Source organism: Pempheris klunzingeri, chromosome 10 (genome assembly GCF_042242105.1).
Source record: "Pempheris klunzingeri isolate RE-2024b chromosome 10, fPemKlu1.hap1, whole genome shotgun sequence".
NCBI classification, from domain to species: Eukaryota; Metazoa; Chordata; class Actinopteri; order Acropomatiformes; family Pempheridae; genus Pempheris; species Pempheris klunzingeri.
Window position 1 is genome coordinate 5,610,627 of NC_092021.1, and position 18,119 is coordinate 5,628,745.

Consider the following 18,119-nt stretch of genomic DNA (forward strand, 5'->3'; position numbering starts at 1 on the left):
TGGTGATCCTGAGGTGTTAACAGGCCAGATGAAATATGTAATCCCTTCGGTGAGCTTTGGATCTACCCCAGGCTCTCCTACCAGTTGGATGTGCCCAGAAAATGAGGAGGCATCCTGCTCAGACGCCTGAATCATCTCACTGGCTCCTTTCGACACAAACGATATCTATCCATTTCTTAAAAAATTGCATCCATGTATTGTGACCAAAATAGCAACATCTGTCACCATGCTGGCTCAAAATGATGCAGTACACCAAGTCGTTTTCAATAGCATGTGCTGTTGTGATGGCTTCACAGTTTTGTCTAAGCCTTTGCCACCTCTTTACCCATTAGAGGCTTTTCACCTTTTCTGCCTTTTTTGCACTTTTGCACCCCTGTTTATGTTCGTTTGTAAGAAAAGAAAGAAGAATGAACACCAACACATCACTCCTCAAATGAAAATGACAGTAATGTGCATGTTCGCAGCTGTGGATGTCAGCCATGCACTTTTGGACCTGTGGCATTTGTCGACTAATTGTTTCAGCAGCACATACGTGCCTACACAGGTTGAGGGCTACTTTGCCGAACCAGCTTTTGTGATATGCCTCCAATTTGCCTTCAAATGTTGAGCCTCATACCTGGCCTTATATAAGCAATACATAAGTCATTCACCTGAGACTGGTGCTCAGACAATTTACAGCACAAAATATATATACATTCACTGACACAAAGCCAACGTGCTGGTTTGATTGGTATTTGGTAAGACACCTCTGTTCAGCCACACTTCCAGAGGCACATACTGTAACCGAAATGCATTCAAAAACAAGTGGGAGAAGTGCGGATGGTGAAGCAAATGTGACATGTTTTGTTTCTTCCATTCTGTATTCTTACATTGCTGTTCGTTCACGTTTGTGTCACGAGAGCTGAACTGTAGGTATGAAAAAGTGAGCAGATATGAGCAGAATTGTGTCAAAGTGTGCGTTCGTCACCGTGTTAATGTGTCTGCCAATGTGAGAGGGACAGTGCCCGCCTTCCCCAGGTCAGAGTAAGTGCATGCACATGTGCTTTTTAACAGCATTTCAAGGCAAAGCAGCCATGTACCCGGAAGGCAGCAGCCATATCCTGCAGGGATTAGACAAATTAAAGCAGCACTTAAAGTATATGGACCTGATTAGCTCCGGTAATGAAATCAAGCCTGACACTACGATTCCCCTTTTACACACACACACACACACACACACGCACACACACTTGTGCACACACAGTTCACTCTCCCTCTGATCTCCCTTCCCTTCGCTCTCCATCGAGCCTATAAAGCCTGATACCGATTCTCTCACACACACACACACACACACACTCTCTCTCTTCTCTCTCTCTCTCTCTCTCTCTCTCTCTCTTCTTTCATTCTTTCACCCGGCAGCTCATAAGCCACCTCCTTCAATCTGACCACCCCACCCCCATTCTTTACTCTGGGCTTTTTTTGCCCGTCTTCCTCTCATTTCTGGAGTAAGTGTGCTCCCTAGTGTTGTCTCCATCGGCGAGAGGAAGAAAGAACAGAGGAGAGGAGAGGAGAGGAGAGACTGCCATTACATGTACAGACACTTACATACCCACGTAATACAGAGATACATGTTGAGAAGTAAATTTCATATAATCATCCGTTCCGGTGTATCTCAATGTAATACTCACACGTCATGTTTTTGAAAGGGTTTTAATTCCTCCTCGCCATACTGGTTGTGAGGGACTCCCCCTTGCTAACACGAGGACACTGTAAGAAGTGGCGGTCAAAATGACAGCCCTTGTCACATGCAAAAATGCATTACAAAGTTCCAAGGCTAATCTAAGGCCTGAGCAGAGACAAACACATTTTTTTTTTTTTTGCCTTTTAAGATGGTCACTGTGTCAGATTAGATTATCAGAGAGTACTACATTTCTTGCTTTCATAATTATAGCTTTCTGTTCTACTTTTACGACTTTTGTGACTTATAGATGTGATTCAGAAAGAGGTGCCATAGACAACAGCAACGATGCTTACAGCCATGTTTACAGTTGTGAAAGAGTGATCCATGTTGCCTTTGGTCAGTGTTAAAATATATGTCATAGAGGTTTCCAAGCTAGTTGAGATGATAGATAAAGAAATGATTGAAATTAAAAAAAAAAAAGGTCTATTTCGTCATGACTTGTCCCAGATGGCTCAATGGTTATCCTCGACACACTCCATGGAATACATTTGTCATACAGTAAAAACAATTGTCGGACTCAATGCTATTTTTGTTCCCATTGCTCAAAATGGATCAGTCCATTATGGAGCTGACATTGGGTGGTCTGATACTTGCATTTACTCTGGCAGTCAAGTGTGGGTTCACTGTTGACGTTGTTGCAAACCTATATGTGTTCACCAGGGTGTATTCCTTCCCAAGTAAAAGCAGTCCATAGAAACACACTGAGATAACTTTCTGCTAAAAACACTATCATCCACTGCTGAAACCTCAACTAGCATCAGCTGAACTTTAGAATTTAATTTTGGAAGAAAAAAAACACTGGATTCTGTCCCCATCTCCGCTGCCAGAACTGGGCTACTTACTATTTCATTGTTTTGAGAGGCTTGCTGTAATTTGGCCTAATTTTTGTACCATTTGGGTGGTTCCCTTGATGACAATTTAAGCAATATTCCACTTGATCACCCCTTGCTCTCTTCCAATTAGAATGAATGAAATCGGCAGAGCACTGAGGTAGGACACAGATATACAATGGCAAAATGCCTTTTAAATTAGCCAGAACTAGGTTTTCCAATTCAAATGAGTTTTTGGTCATAGTTCTGTTGAAAATGACAGCTGTTCCTTTTACTGATGACTTTTTAGGAGGTGTTTGATGTCAGTTAAATCTGGCAACACTACCCATCTCTTACAATGTAGTTGTTCTGAAAGGGGCTTGCTTCATGAGCAATTTGGAGAGAACTAATTAATGTGGCCGGTAACTAAAACATCAGCTTGAGATTGAATCAGATCTACAGAATGCATAGAAATATAGATGGCTGGACATGAGATGTAAGAAGAAATGTCACACAAATAAATGTCAATACTGTTAATGAATTAAAGTGAATCTCATGAATAAATACATGAAGCTTAAATGCAGTTATGTGTTGAAAGTGGCGGTGATGCATAACGTATGCTTAATAATTAGCTCAGTGCAGGAATCAATAAATGCACTTGATGGAAGGCACATTCTGTAACAGCCGCCGTAAACGCAGATCGTCCGCAATACTCTTCTTCTACTAAAATCACACTTGCACATGAATGCATCCACACAATCATGTACACACAAATCGGATCAGCTGTGTGAACTGACTGTGTGTCACATTGTACTCCAACACTATTCAGATTCACAGCTGCACTTGTGCTGAGAAGCAGTCTGTCGTCAAGCCTTTTTATTTGACAGCTGTTCCACAAAGACTGCAGTCCTATCTATTGCTTTTTTATTATCAACATGCACTTTATTCAACATGCTGTAACACTTGGAGGACTTAAAGGATAAGGGAAATTGCGTATCAGTTACTCAAGGCCTGTGAAAATGCATGTAATGCTCTCCATAACCCTATTGTTAATGGAAACTGATCCAAGAGCCACCCCAGTGTAGACCACATATCTCTATAACTTATATGAAGTGACGGTCATTTGGGTAGCAGCTCTCTGCAGGTCCCATCCTTTCTAATTTAATTTTGACCTTTCCATAAATTCACACGCATTTTCCAGCCATAGACACGGAGGAGAATGATCTCTAGTATTTTAAATTGAAAGGTTGTAATTGAAAGGGTGCCCGGAGCGGAGAGGAGAAATTATAGGATATTCATTTTTTACACTGATACCCCTGAGAAATGCAGTGATAGAAGCATGTAAGGACATCCTGCATGGCTCATTGAGAGGAAAAAACCCAGAGCTACTCCAGACCGTTCCATCAGCGCTCCCCTGACATGCAGAACATTATGTACACAATACTGGGTAATGCTCTTTTGTATTTCTCATCCATGAAATTGTGCCCAATAAGTGCTGAGATTTAGGAGGGACAGTTCCGTCGTCGCCTTTTGCAATTAAGTAAAGCCACACAGGAGAACGGCTGGCTCTCCTTTCCCCTGCCACACAGGAGTAATTTGAGAAAGCCAGCCTTGAGGCTGTCCTTTAACAAGCTCACCCAGATCGCCATATAGTACACCACTCTGGGGGCAGCTGGCTTTAAGTGGCTGCATGTCATTCTGAAGACCAACTGACAAACACACACGATCCCACTTAAAATGTGAAACTCCGAAACTATATGCATCAAGATGCAATTTATAATGCGGCAGCTACAATATTTGAGTCCTGCTGGTAATGTGCAAAAGATATTTGGGAGAAAACTGCTGTGCTGATGTAGGATGAATGCAGTCGGCTTTAACTTAAACTGTTTCCACGAAGACTGCCACTGTACTCTAAAGGCAGCTGGCTCTGTCTGGAACTTGTGTGTCTGTCAGCTGGCACTCAAGAGAACCAAACATGCACAGTCACACACGTGATGGATCTGTGTATCATATCGCCCTGATTTTTCTCTATTTATGCCGCGCTGCTGCGTCTTGGTTTCCACACACGCAAGACGAAACATCCTCCATCACAATCACGGGATAACTGCAGCTAAAACGAGGGGGGAAAAGACAAATTGCAAAGAGAAAAGACGAGCAGAAAGGGAAGTGGCCTCTTGTTTGGCGTGAAAAGAAAGAGGGTGCACTCCAACCAAATTGGGGTCCATTTGATTTGCAATTACACCCCAGATGATCAGCCAGTGTTTGAAGTTGATTGGCTTCCTGGAGTCTGTTAGGAGAGAAGGTTCTAGAGGGGCTTTGACCCCTGCTGACCTCGAGGCGAGCGCCGCATGACCTGGAAACCCTGGATGCGCCCCATGTGCATCAGTCATGCAATCCATCCTTGTCAGACGTCAGACAACAGATGTTGCTTCCTGTTGGCTCCATCTTACTCAGCAACCCTTGACCCCGCCACCACATGAGGCAGAAGACGCAGAGAAGCATGTCATGTTGAATGGAAAGATACACTGATAGTGGCATACACAAACTAAGATGCGAATATACGCAAGGTACACATGGTCACGGTAAAACTCGTACATGCTTGGAAAGTCTCCAACAGAGTCTCAGACACACAACCAACAGACCGGCGCTTACAAAGAGCTTTTAAAACCCTCTCATCGAGCAGCTGCGTTAAACACAAATCTAATTGACCTGCACCAGCCGAGCCCTATAATGCAATAGAAGCTTAAGCCGGGAGATCACCACTGATGGAGAACTAATGCTATCCCTGAAGCCCAGCAGATGACCAGGGTGTGGATTTAAAATGCAGATTTGATTACCTCACGTTAGTAATTGGCTAATGTGTGAAGTAGAAAAGTATGTAAGGGATCAAGAGGGTAAAGTCGAGGAGCAGAAAAGGATCAGACACATGGACAAAAAGCCGAACATTTAGATGTAACCGCCATCGTCGTAACTTTGAAGATGTCAGATTTGATAGACGATGACTATAAAAAACGTGTAGAAAATATGTTTACTGGCTACAATGTCATTGTAAATACTTACCGTGTCAGTTGTCACGGCGACACAATTGAACAGTAAATCAGACTGTGGTAAATGTTTTGGCACCCTTTGTTTTGGCTCTCTCTACTTAAGTCATGCCAATAAAATACCCTTTGCAACCAAAACTGAACTATATTGAATTGAGAAACAGAGAGAGGCAGATGGGATATTGAATGAATTCTTGGTGGCTTTTAATCTCAAATGCCTAATGCATGCTGTCTCTCCCTCCGAGAGCCTTAATTTCCCTCAGTCAATATTAATCTTTTACTCTGACATTTGCAACACCGTATTTAGATTAGATTCCTTGATTGGACTGTGTCTTTCTACAGTCTATATTAACTTTGGATTTAATGTTACCTTTAAAACAAGGCATTCTGCACTTTGGTTACTCCAAGCCACAATGGCAGAAAAAACCTAAAAGACTCACTTTACGAAATTTATTATTACACCTCAATAAAGTTGAGGGAACTTTTGAGAGACAGAATCAGATTTAGATATCATCTACTATGAACAAACAGACTACATTTCTTATTTTGACTGATTTAAATGTGTATCTTGTATGTATTTACCACTTTGTTGTGCTGTAGCGCAGAGGCAGCGACTTAATGTGAAAGTGCTTTTCCTCATCGAAGACAAACCTCTCGTCATCCTTTGTGTTAAAATACCCTCTGACCAGTTAACGTCAGGTCTGGTGCCACCGATTATAAAATAATATTGATGTGATGGTGGAATATATGAAAGTCTGCATGGTGTGTTTTATTTTGAAAACTGACCACATTCTCTTTGACTCCCTGTCCACCTCATCTGCCCTGCGACAGCTTCCGCCAAAAATAGACTTGGCACATATCTTTAGCAAAGCAGAGCGCAGAGCCCGCTTCTGGGACACATCTGAAAAGTGCCGCTGTGCTTCTGGTGGGATTTAAAGCATTAATTAGAGTGGGCGCGATCAGCTCTGGCAGCCATGTTGTAACCGGATTGCGATGCCGATGCCCCAGGTGGGTTTTAGCCTTTGGCTGTAAGAGAGCTCCGCAGGTCTTGGAGGGTTTTTGGTCCTCAGAGGCTCTTGTGCAATGCGTCCTAGTACATGCAGGCACTGTCGATACAGCTATGAAGGAGAAGCAGAAGACAGCTTTCTCAGTCAATATAGCTTGTACTGAACTGTTGCTTCAGTGGACTACATATGGAAAACAGTTACACAAGAACGTTATCATTCATGTGGAATTGTGTTTCTGATCAATTGACTAATATAAGTCATACGTCAATATGAAAAGTCATCCAATACTCATTCTATTTTAGATCTGCTTTTGGTCTTTGAGGGGAATATCTGACAGCTTCTGCTAAATGCTCCACGTGGGGACGTTTGTCTCTTTATGTCTTTCTCTCCAGCAGACACTCTGCCTTGTTAGGGTAGGAAAAGCACAGTTGTTAATAATAATATTATCAATAACTCTGTTATATTAAAGTGCCCTAGTAAAAGATGACAGTGTTACTCTGAGCCGGCAGGCACAATACTAAGACTCTGAAACCGATGTAGCTAAATGGAATTCAGCCATCATTTCTTTAATTATTATTGTTTGTCTTGGTTTATTTTTTTTTCCTCCCATGGCACGTCTTCCACTAAAAAGGCCTTTTAGAGGAAGGATAATATACTCAATATACAAATATACATATCGGAGCCTTAAGGGCAACGTTTATTGATATGTCCTCAGTATAATACTAACTACAATAAGTAGGCACTTAAACAGGATGAAAAAATGCATGCATCAGCCTTTATCCACTTGAGGAAAATAACTAATACAGCATAACATAATGATGACAGGAACCAGCCCATTCATCAAAATGAGGAATAGAGTAATTTCTTCGCTCATCAAGCACCAGTGACCCTCTGAATGGGAGAACTTTATTACAGCTGGCACTTAAGTGAACAGTGCAGAATTATGTGCATTCACTACACAGTCATAGAATTCACGCTCATAGAAGTTCACCTCTCTGCATGGACACACAGACAAAAATCAGACAGCATTACACAATCCACAAGTCTTGTGGATGTACTTGGTGTGAAATGATATTTTTAACTGCAAATAAAACACAATGAAAGAAAGGCTCTGGAAGTCATCAATGCAATTTTGGATATGTTTACCTTCAATTTATTTGTGAGTCATTAACAATTAACAAGTTACATTCGTGTCTACAATGTATATTTTCTGTTTTATTACAATTATGTAAGACCACAGCCAGACTAAAGCTTTGCTTTTGTATCTTCAGTGCCTGTTAAATGCTTTTTTAGCTAAATTCACACAGGTGTATACCTGAAATGGCTTGAGTGATCCAGAAAAGTGGAGCAGGCTGATGTGAACTTAAAATTTCGCCCCTCCTCTTCTCCCTTCTTTATGCCAGGAGGTAAGGGGAAAGCAGGGGAGACCTAGCTTCACTCTGCCTAAACCTAACCATTGCCTATGGATCCTTCCCATGAAAGCTTGTTGAAACAACACTGACAAGCGGTGCCCCTTAAGAGGATTCATGGACGACATAATGGTGATCGCAACCTCCACTCTGGGTTGTAGATAACTCCCTTCAGGAGCTTGGTTGGCTCATCTCAGAGTGGTACCTACTCTGCTTTACCCTAGGGATCCAGATTCCAATGGTGACAAGAAAAGATCTGTCAAGAGCCTAGGCAAGAGAAAGAAATGGCAGGTCCAGAAATCTGTAGACAGAGTGGAGGCAGGGCAGTTCTCCCAAACCATGCTATGACAAAGCCTATGGGAGGAAGAAGTGTCAACTGGTTCAGGACGAGATACAAGTAGAGTTCCAGCAAGATGGTCAGCAACTACAAACAAGGCACCTGGGAACACAGAGTTATGGAGAGCCAAACCATTGCACATCAAGTTTCTCATCGAGTCACGCTTCGACATTCTCCCATGCCCAGTCAAGCTGCATAGCTGGGGCATGGCAAACACCCCTGCATGCCAACTGTGCCAGAGGAGGGGCACCTTGGAGCACATCCTCTGTTGTTGCCCAAAGGTGTTGGGGGAATGGTGATACTGCTGGCCTATAACAAGTCCAAAGTCTTTGGTGAACAGTGCAGTGATTCACAATAGCAAGAATTAGCACAGCAGAACTCCTGACCTATCTCCCAGGGAGGGCTTTTGACCCCAGACAGCAGCTCAAATTCTTAGAAAACATTGCAACCACTTTGCTTCACCCAGGCATGTTGTTAACATTGAAGTCTGCAAAGCAAGCGGTACTGCTGAAATGTATTGTCCCCAACGAGCGCAAAAGGGCTAAATAAGTGGATCTCGTTGCAGAGTGCTGGAGCAATGGCTGGAGCGCTCGCTGTGAGACGTAGTTGGATGCTGGGGCGATTCATTACAGCAATCTCTCAAACTCAAACAAGTAAAAGCACTGCTGTACAGAAGAGAAACCAAGAACATTCCAGAGGCTGATAAAAAGCCCTTGTGGTGGCTGTGAATCCACAAGGGGGATCAGTTCAGCACGGCGCCATTTGGAGACAAGTCAGGGGCTGATTACCGTTGGTTGGATCACAAGGGTGTTTGATGATTGAAGACCTAAAACACCCTACGACCACAGGTTCATCTCTGAACACGTCTGTAGAAGTGTGTTCTAGAAAAAAAGGAATTCAATAAAGGTTTCAAAACCCAGCTCAAATGAATGCTAAATTAATATATTATTTTCAGAGGAAAATGTTCAAAAGAATACTAGAATCAAAGCCAAGAATCAAATTAAAGCAAACAGAACAAGAAACAGTTTATAACGACAACATGCAAAACATTGAAGTGACAGAAATACAAACAGTGAATTCAAATTGAATTTATTCCTTTTTTTCTCAGGTTCACAGGAGGAATCATGACTAAACAGCATGCTGAGTGTGATCAGGGGATTCATCTAACTTCTCAGTCACTATGATCTAGAAATAGACCATTTTGGTGTTACAGCTAACACATTATTTGGTTGAAGATATTCTGTGATTCCTCAGTATAAAGTAATTATTGCACAGTGAGTCAGACAGATTATCACTGTGTATTAACGAAAATGTTCTATTCTATAAATGTGAAAAATACAATGCTCTCGGATAACAATGCCTTCTTGTACACTTTTGAGCATGTTGGTGTTGACCAACACCAGTGACACTGCTTTAAGTTCCATTTTTTAAATTTTGATGACACTTACACTGACAATAGATTTGTTCCAAGAATGCATGGTCCTCATTCAGTTTTTTAAGTTTCAGTATCGTCCATCAAAAAAGGTGATCGCGGCTCACTGTTTGGCACATTACAGAGAAAAGTCATCTGGCAATACATTACATCGGCCAGTCAAATGTGCCAGTGCATTGAATACCAAGTAGAACCATGTAGTATGCACTGTGCAGATTTGCGGTAAATGCTGCTTCCATGATAAATGTCCAGATCTGTTAAAGCCTGTGTGAAAGAAATATAAGCTAGAATGCAATTTTAAGTCTTTTACCTGGGCTTTGTATTTTGACTGCTACCTGTATCTACAAGATCTTCGAGCCAACACCACAAGTTCCATGCTTTTAAAAAATTTATTTAATTATACATATTTGTGAATAAATGTTCACATTTGAATCATTTTGTTTATATTGAATTTTTTAATAAAACATCACCACTCCTTTTCAAACTAAGAGTAAAGAGCATCAGTTTTTATAATAAAAGAATAAAAATGAACAAAAGCAATAAAAACCTACATAAAACATGTCATTTTTCGTTCCTCCTCCAGGTTCCAGAGCTCCCTCAGATGCTCACAGCTTCCTACGAGTGGGTAGGAGGCACTTGTTAATGAGGCCCAGAACTAAAAGGCAATAGTGTGTCTTTTCTTCCCTTGGTCAAGTGAAAAAAGCAGCCTGAGTGTGAGTTTGAGTAAGATTATGTTAAAAAAAACTTTTCTAATGTACGCTTCAGACTTCTGTCAGCTGACAACAAAAAACGATGGTAAATTCTTTTTCTGTCTCCTCTATGTCACGCTCTTTCTATTTTGCATCATTTTCACAATTTCACACTATATTCATCTGTCTCCATTAGCCACCCACTTGCCTCTCTCTCATGCTCTGCTACGTCTCTTCTCTTGACTGAGTTTGGGTCGCTTTCTTGATGAAAAAGACGTCTGACACATTCTTCTTGTATTCTGCTGGCACTGACGTGAACATGGGCCGAACGTGAGACATATCACAATAAGCAATAAGTAATGTTTCCTGCATCACAATTGGTGATGTCATGGTTCACATTAGCATGTGGTACATGTAAATCTGCAAACACCTTTAATGAGCAAAAGTGAATGTCAGGAATTTTGTAATTTTACCGTGACAACGGGGGGGGTGGCCAGATGCTGCTGGTTGATCATTTCTGAAATCTTGTCATGCAGAGAGGCAGGTAAGTAAAGAGGAGACAGTTCACTTACCAACACCTGCAGCACAGTGTCATAGCACATGCACACACACACACACACACACACAGAATAATTTTACAGAATATAACCACAAAGTCAGTCACATGTACTACATGCACAAGCACACATATGCCCATTTCACACACACAGATTCAGTGTACCACTCACAGTAATTCCCTCCTTCAATCTACCGCCCATTCAGTGTAACAGTGGTGTGCCAGTGTGTGGGGTTTATAATAATGGGTTGGTTGGTTGGTTGATGGCAGAGGGGGGTTGACAGAGCGCTTCACATGTATTAGCGTGGTACAAGCTCACTGATGAGGCCCACTGTGAGACTAGCAAACGGCCTCATCTCCATGAACAGGCTCACTCTGTGCAATGAGACTTGATGAGAGGATATGATTCATGGTTCCATTGGCTTTCCAATGTGGATTCTTTCATTTCCCTCCTTTATGTGCGTGTCTCTCTAGCTGAGGCTGATGTTGGTAGGACTAGTTTTAAGTCGCACCAGCTGGCAAAAAATTTTCATTTTTCATTTTGATTGTATATGAAACTGAGGAAAAACGTCAGAAAGACGTTTGATGTGCTGCAGTTGAAGCGCATGCATTAACTGCTGCAACATCAGCCGATTAATTGGAGGCAGAGGAAGAGCCTGGGGCAATAAATAAACTCTTCCTGTGACGGCAGGTCACCAACATCAGATTTGTTGGCTATTTCCCATTTGAACTCCACGTCTGAAGCCACAATGTCCGTCTTAATTAAAACTTCCTCACTAAAGAAGAAATCAAAGGGTCAAATGTTTTGTCCCTCGCTTCTTTTCAGCTACCACCGCAGACACACATGGAAATGCGGAGTCAAAGGTTAAAGCTTTGAACTTAGCTGCCGTCGCTCGACTGAGCCCTGCTGACAGCTCATTCATAAAGTCAGAGTTTGCGTGAGAGCACTGCATGGTTACGGTCACCCGCTTGATTTATTAGTGCAGTGCCTGCATCCGCAACACATTTGTTCCCCCGCTCTCCATTTAAAAAGGCCATTCATTACGCAATAATTAGTTGTTGATAACAGTCCCTATACACCACAGGACAATGCCAAAACAGTGGAAAGATGGCTGAGATCAGGTTTGTTGCCAAAGTCTGTTTAAGTGGGGAGCCCGTGAAAGTTGATCACTCGTACACTCAGCTGCAGAGGCAGCTTCGCTGGGGCTGTAATGTGTAAGTCATAAACACAGGAAGTAGAGAAATGCATTAATCAAGTAAGTGCTAATGGCTTAAGAAGCTTTCATTCATGACCTTTGCAAAACATAAAGCATATTGGAAATAATTTTGGCCAGTTGGGAATCTGTTCTAAATGCACTGTCAACATATATTTGGCGGGCAATTATACAAACAGCGTTTTCCAGTTGAGGTTGCACAATATAGCTCAAGACTGAACACGCTTCCCTTAACCAAAAGAAAGACAAACATAGTAAGGCACAGTTGATAATAAGACTCACTCTACAGCCATGCTAGATGCGCTGTTAGATAAAGTCTTAGACAAATTCAAAATTGTGATTTGAAATGTTGAATTTGAAAATTTCTGATGAAAAATGAGGGTATCACCATAAACACCAGACCGTAAATGTCCCATCAGCCCATTCAGTGGGTGCCAAGACATTTCAGTTAAGATCCAAAATGTCAACCTCATGGTGGCACTGATAGAAAAGTCAGGGGATCACCAATGCCAGTACGCTTTGTCCTCTGGGGACCATGAATGTGTGGACAAATCATGATGGCACGCTGACACTGCCACTCCCCAGAGACATACGCCTATCACGGCTTTCAAGTTTTATCTATGTACAGTTGATAATGATAAACAGATATTTACAATGAAAATGGAATGAAAAGAGGTTAAATATAATATAATATATATGGTATAATATATATTATACTACTATTATTTGTTGATGTCATCTTCCAGCTTGAATTTGTTTGATTGGTCAATACTGTTCATATTACACTGCACTACACTCTTAAACCAGGTTCAGCTGTTTTGCCGGATGACCTGGACGACAGCCTTCAGTTTTAAACTTCTCTGCCACCAGTAGAAAACCCCGATCCACAGTGCTGATGCAGATACACTTTAAACATTACACATGGTTTGGTGTACATTTCAGATTCAATATATTGCAAGAAAGTGTTTCTCATTTGCTTTTGTGTAACGCTTATTGCAGCATCTATCCTTTAAGGGATTCGGCAACCCAGCTTAATGGGAAATCAAGATCATTTGTTAGGCATGTGCTCGAAAGACAGCCTGCGGAGCACAGTGAAAATTCTCCATCCTTCAATTGCAGATGCACATGATGGATAATTTTCCCCCTCATCAGCTCGCACATTGTGGGGAGCATGGGACAGTCACAAAGGTGTGATGGTGCAGAAGGATTCGGGACGGGGTCATTTGAAGTGCATGGCACATTTCCCCTCGCCAAGATCAGGGGGTTAACTTTTTTTTCTTGGATGTGTGTGTATGTGTTGAAGGGGAGCAAAGGGGGGGTTCTTCAATAGGAAAGGCTATAACAGAATGCCTTCACGTCCCGAACGGTTGTTGGCGGGGTGGGTTAATCAACTTTCATTGTGCGATGGGACATGAGTTCTCCGTAATAAAGAAATGGCATGCTTGACCCTTACTTCCAAAGGCTGACGAGGGAGGTGTGAACATCGGCGGGCACGTCTGCCCACTGAACAAGACCTAGCGTGACGTGAAGTTCGCCGAAAGGGAAGGAAGCAGTGAGCGCTAACAAAGGTCTGCCAAACAAACGGTCATCGAGAGGTTTTTGGGTCAATCTCAACTTAGGGGCTGTCAGATTTAGCTCAACATATTTTGTCAACAGCAATAATAATAATAATAAGCTTCTGGACTCAGGTTTTAAGGCATTTTTTCTGCCATTTGCATTCTTTGTAAACCAGAATCATTATCCCATATTAACATTTTATGGGTTCATGCAGAGTTGAAACTACAGTGTACAATGAGATTATGATTAAAAAAAAAAAGGATATGCACATATTCACGGCGTGTTTCACAAGGTTCAGTGGGCTAGTTTGCCTCCAGTTAATATGGCAATCTCTCTCGCTCCAATTAAGAGACTTTAAAGAGGCAGTCCAGACAAATCAGTGCTTTCCCTTTCATCACTACTTTATTGTGAATTATAAAAGTGGAGAATAGCGACTGCAGTAATGTAATGTAGCAATGTTATTTGTGTATAACGTTTATCTGTTAGAACTGATAAAAAGTCATTGCTCATTAGAACTTTCTTTCAGCCATACAATCTCAAACATATTTGTGGGTTTAAATGCTTGTAGCCCTATTGAACTTTTTTATAAGTTTACAGACTGATACAGCATGAAGCTTTTTAAGTGAGAGAGAACTAGACACCGAATACATGCATGATGAATCAGTTTTCGGCTCCCCACTCTCTTAACCTCAGGATTTAGCTCCAACTGCGTCTCTCTGCCAGTGGTAGTTATTGAACCCTTCTTTTCTCCCAACAGTGGCACACATGAAGACTTACAGGAGGTCAAGGCATGTAACATGTTCTAAGGGCTTTGACAAATTGCTGAAAAATTTATGGCGGGGGGAAAACGGCTCGAGTGTGGCTGTCTGAGCACTGCCGGAAGGCGCTAGCTCGGTCCTGTCACTCGAACTGTCCCACAGTAGGAGCACAAACAGCATAGCACATGCACAGACAGACAGACGGGGGAGGCTTCTGAGTGCTCAGTATTCATTATTTAGTGCAGTAATGTAGTGAAGAGCAAATTCAGTTTATTCGCAGGAATCCATCTGCAAGTAAACACTCATGCAAAATTTTTATTTATTTTTTTGCTTGAGCTGAATGCTGTTTTTACATAGCGATGGTGGACAAGACTTTGCATCAGCATAGTGTGAAATGTAGCTCCAGTTGGTGCTGTCATTAATAACTAATAGATTTAATGTTGTCATCTATACTTGAGGAACTATGTCAGCACAGGTAAGACGGCCGTTGCGATGCAATTTTGCCTCTTAATCAATTTTATGTCAGTGATGGAAATAAATCTTGTGTTACAAGCCCCCCGCAGATGAGTTGCAGCCATGAATCACAGGTTTTACAGGTCACTCAGGATGCCGGGTGTCGCAAAAGCCGTAACGACCGGATGCACTCACGTGATGAAGTTATCGTTTAACATGGGAAAATCAAAAGATGAATACTTGAAGAGACACATCTAAAATACACTCACACTTTGCAAGCATGGACGCACCCACCTACCCACAGACCTACATGCTCAGAGCCTGTAGTTACTATCCATCAGGTTGGATTCAGGCACTTGGAACAAATTTCTCTCTCATCATTTATCTGGATTCTTTTTGCGAACCTCTCCGACTTCACATGCAAGCCGTCAAGCTCATTTCTCCTCCCACTAATCCTTCCATTTTAATGCATGTCCACATTGGGCTTGGCCACATTAAACCGATGATTAATGATGTATTGATTGGACTGTTTTCTACCGCCGAGCCAAGGTGCTGAGTTGACAGCACACTTGCTTATCTGAGCCACCCAGCTTGCCAGAGGAAAATGTTTCCTGCGGGAAAATAAAGGCCTGGTACATGCTGGAGAGCTGAGACACATTTGTACACTTTTGTTTTCCAACCAAGCATTCAGATAGACACCAATGTAAAAAAAAAAAAAAGAAAAAGGAAAAAAAGTGTGATGGATGTTTCCTATTTTCTTGTCGACTGAAAATCATTCCTTTTGTGTAATTACCTACTGTGATTTCCAAAAAATGTTTTACAGTGATGTATTAAATAGGCCAAAAAAACTAAAGTAAAAACTAAAGGAAACTATGGGAAAACATAGGGAGAATTATGTAAATGAACCAGTAAATTGTGAAATAAATTAGGAAGTTCTTAAAACTCACTCAATTTTTGTTTCATTATAGATAATTTTAAAATGCCTTATTTGAAAAAGTCTGTCACATCTTTCAGAAAAAGGCGACTATCAAATTGAAAAATTTCCAGTGGCACTTTTATTTAGTAGGCTGTGGGCGAAACCACCCTTTTGTTCAATCACAGCTCCCTGTAAAATGAACAATGGTCAGCATTTAATAGAATTCTCAGACATTTATTTATCATTATTTCATAAGCTGTTGAGTAATTTCACAATTGTAATGAGAGAGAGGAGGAACACACAGCAGTGCTGGAGAGGTGCTGACCATGATGAATACACAGATATTAGAGAAGGAAGTAGAACACTCGTAGGCTTGAGGCAATTTCTTCATAAAAAATGTGGGACTTTGTTTCAAGGGATTGGTAGCAGAAAGAAGTGTAATTGCCATGTACTCTATTTTTAATAAAAATGTTAGGGAACCACATTGTGGGGGAATTAACAATCTCAGAATCTGGATACTTGCTGGATAGGATATGTATAGCCCATACAGTTAATAATCACATGACGCCTCCACTGTCAGTAACAGATACATTGAAATGAAAATTGAAACGATGACGTTTAAAAAATAAAAAAATAAAAAAAATATTTATATACTATATATATATATATATATATATATATATATATATATATATATATATATATATATATATATATATATATATAAATACATTCTAACATTAATTTTATAATATACTTTGCTTTATGTGTTTACATTTTATTTATTTAATAACGTCTAGTGAATGCTTGAGGCTCCTTTATAGTTTTAGAATATTTAATTTCCTTTTATGCAATGCAAGATTTACAGCTTGTACTTCCTACTCACAAATACACTGAGAGTATGGCCATCAGCCTCTTCTCTCCTGGCCTTTGCCATTTTGAAGAGCACATTTTAAGCAGAGGGGAGTAAATTACCTGTATGGAGATGACATTTCCATATAATGTTCACTTTGAGGCAAAATTGGTATCTTCCCAACTGCACAAGGTAAAAAAAAAAAAAAGCTGGATGTTCTCTTTCCACCACATTTTCTTTTTCTCCCCCTCTCACTCACCCACTCTCTATTTGTCTGACTCTGAGTCACACTTGCTTTCTCTACTCCAGCCCCTCTTTCTCTTTAGTGACCCACACGCTTTCTCAGCTGCAAACTATTACCTGCTTCAAATCTTCCTCCCTCACTCTCCTGCAATCTGAACACCGTGCACTCTGTTGTTCCCCTTGTATCTCTCACCATCATTCTCTCCTTCACCTCCTTACCCTCACTACTCAGCAAACACCTTACTTCCTTGTGTCTTTTCACCTGTGATCCGCTTTTCCTTATCTCAGATTTCCTCTCTGATTGGCAGATAAGAATCATTTTGGAGGACCTCCACAAGTCGCTGCCTTCTCATTTCCTGGCTGAAATGGCTTTTCTGCCTATTTGCACCATCAGTGATCATATAGAACTTTCCCTGCATACAGAGCTGATTCCTATCTTCTCCAAAGATACAGTAAAAGAGGAGGAGCAGTTGCTAAAGTGGGGCAGCCTGGTCACCTTTAAAGGTACTTTCTTCCCCCCAGAAATGTGTGTTCTTTGGTTTGTTTGTTTTTTAGTCAAAGTTCATAGAATTATTCTCTGAATGAGCTCAGCACTGATACTGTGGAAACTGCGACATGTAATAGTCTCCCTGCATGTTTCAAAGGGACAAATAAAACTGGTTGTTGAGTATGCATACAGTTGTGTGTAGCATCTGAAATCTCCTCATTTCAGCTATGTTGATGCTACCTGCTGTTTAGCAGATGTCCCCATACCGCTACTAACATGCAGCAGTGCGGCAGTAAGTGCTGGAGGCTGTATCAAGTCATATTTATTTGTATAGACCAAAAAACACTTTGCCTTGAAGGGATTTCTTTGTGCCCTGGATTCAGATAAGGAAAAAAAAAGCAACAAAGACTAAATAAAGGTAGGATCCTAATAGGTGTTGCATGCAAGAAACAAAAATTTGATCAATTACACAATACTTCTTGCTCATCTGAAAAGTAATGACATTATTAGCAAAAGTAATTACATACATTACTTGTTCAATTTTCTCTGTGGGATCTCTCACAGCTTCATGTCCATTAGGGTCCTTCTCTGTGAGCCAAGTGAAAACATGTGGTTAGTTAACTAGGAAGGTGTAT